This window comes from Trachymyrmex septentrionalis, unplaced genomic scaffold (assembly GCF_001594115.1).
Source record: "Trachymyrmex septentrionalis isolate Tsep2-gDNA-1 unplaced genomic scaffold, Tsep1.0 scaffold98, whole genome shotgun sequence".
Classification (NCBI taxonomy): domain Eukaryota; kingdom Metazoa; phylum Arthropoda; class Insecta; order Hymenoptera; family Formicidae; genus Trachymyrmex; species Trachymyrmex septentrionalis.
The window spans coordinates 1,035,860-1,038,239 of record NW_017306171.1 but is presented as its reverse complement, the minus strand read 5'-3'; positions in this window follow the sequence as shown (position 1 = coordinate 1,038,239).

Below are 2,380 nucleotides of genomic sequence, written 5' to 3'. Positions count from 1 at the left end.
TGATTAACTCATTGAAGACTTTAGGTAATACTATACAATCTCTTATAGTTTGAATTCAATCCGAAAATATAAAAATAAATATTAGGTTAAGTAAAAAGTCATCGCGTTTTTTTAAAAGACATCTATCAATAAAAACCGCAATTACTTTCTTACCAACAATATAAATATATCTTAATAGAGTAAAGTTTCAGCTTTAAAAATCTCTTTTTTAAATTATACGATACGACAATTTTTAATGGAGTTATGAGCAATTAAAGTCAAAATAATTCTTTTATTTAATCCGCGATAACTCAGTAATCAAAAGTCGTAGGAATATTAAAAAAAAACGATTTTGTAGGGAAAGTATCAAGCTTTCACGATAGGTAATCGAAAATTTTCTCAAATTCGTTTTGGACACGTTACAAATCCACAAAGTGAGAAGAAAATTTTTCGTCTTTTTCAGCTCGTAGTTTTTGGTATGTAAAAATTATCAAACTCATATAAACTTAAAAAATGTGATAAGCTTTTAAAAGTAGAGATTTCAAGCTTTAAAACCCTTTTTTTAAATTTGAATTTCATTCATTATTGACGAAGATATTGTATATACAACTTTGAGCTAAAAAATACGCGATGACTTTTTACTTAACCTAATAATATATTAAGAAATGTGTATAACAATAATTAACTAAAAAATAAAAAGCGACTATGTCTGACTGGCCAACATTATCAAGAATCGGTTCTTGAATTATTTTTATAATAATATTTGCGATATGATGTTATGTAAGCATGGTGAGCGTCCTTATATTTCCTGGATAATTATTTATAATCTTAATGTTATTTGATAAATTAATTCTCCATATTCTATTTTACGATATTTCCTAATTTCTTTTCTTTTTTTTTCACTCTTTATGATTTTAATTCCGACATTTAAATTTTGATGTAGAGGAGCTCACCATGACAAGATAACTTTTAATCACAGTTTTTATATATGTTAGTTTATGTCTCTGAAGAAGACTCAAAAGTGAGTTGAAACATGTAAACGCATTTTAGTGAATAAAGAAGTTTCATACTTTATAGATATATTATTTGCGCGACGTCTTCTACGCTTGACTGCTCGTATCTTTTCCAGTTCTTTAAAAAATATGTTTTGGGTGCATTCATTTGTAATTTTGAAGTATTTGTATATAAAGAATGATATAATTATAGTAAATACTTTCATTTTGTTAATAAAATTGTAATATTGTGTAACTAAAAGCGAATACAATAACATATTGTATTAATATTATTTTTCGCATTACAATGGTTTTAATCATTAAATAAAAATATATGGTAACTGTTGGTAAAAAAAAGATGACGAATGTCGTGTATGGATAAGAAGATTCTCATGGAAACAGATTGTAGGTTACGTACTCATGCGTGATCACGCGTTTTCGCAACTCAAATAATAAATAATTTGATGCTCATTGTTCAAATCTTTCTTCCCACAATACAATCAATATGATTAATACAGATATTCCTATAAAGAAGAGAAGAATTATGTAATATGTACACATTATTTCTGTATGTTACAGTTTTTTATAATATCTTCATAATATCACAATCAAAAATTAACATTTACCAGGCCACTTCATCAGGCGAGGAGCAAATACTGTAACGGGCTGCTTCTCGTCCTGATGAAGTGGAACAAGGTTCACGAAACGTTAGTATCCTAAGAATGGATTTGAACATGGAGAAAATCCGCGAAACGTATAATCATTATATAGAAAACACCTGTGGAAGCTTCAAGAATATTATTAACATTTATATTTTATAATATAACTTTCACGTTTGTCTCATATAAAATATTTACTTGATTAAAAATAAGATTAATTATAAACTTTTTTCTGTGTGATATTAAGATATTAGATTTCATTATAACATAATTGTGATATCCAAGTTTAGTTCTAATGTTCTTTAATAATTTTATTTAAACCTTATTTTATTTTTGACTACACACAATAGTAAGTAGATATATTTTATTAATAAATTCATTACATAATTACTACATACAATACATATAATACATAAATATAATTATGGTAACGTTTTAATAATTTTATTTTCATAAATTATATAAAGGTTTTATTTTGTTTACATTTTCCTCTAAAACTTCTTATAATATATTAAAACAATATAAAAATATCATAATAAATCTTTTTTACTCATAAAAAATATATTTTTAACTTAAATTGTCTTTTCGTCATCTTATCCACTACTAAAAGTCATCTTACCCACATATAAGGGCAAAATGACGAAATTGATGTGTCCTTAAAAAAATAAAATTTTAAAGAATTGTAATATTTAAAAGTTTATTTAAAAGTTTATAATTTTTACAAATGATAACTAAGACTATAGTGAACTT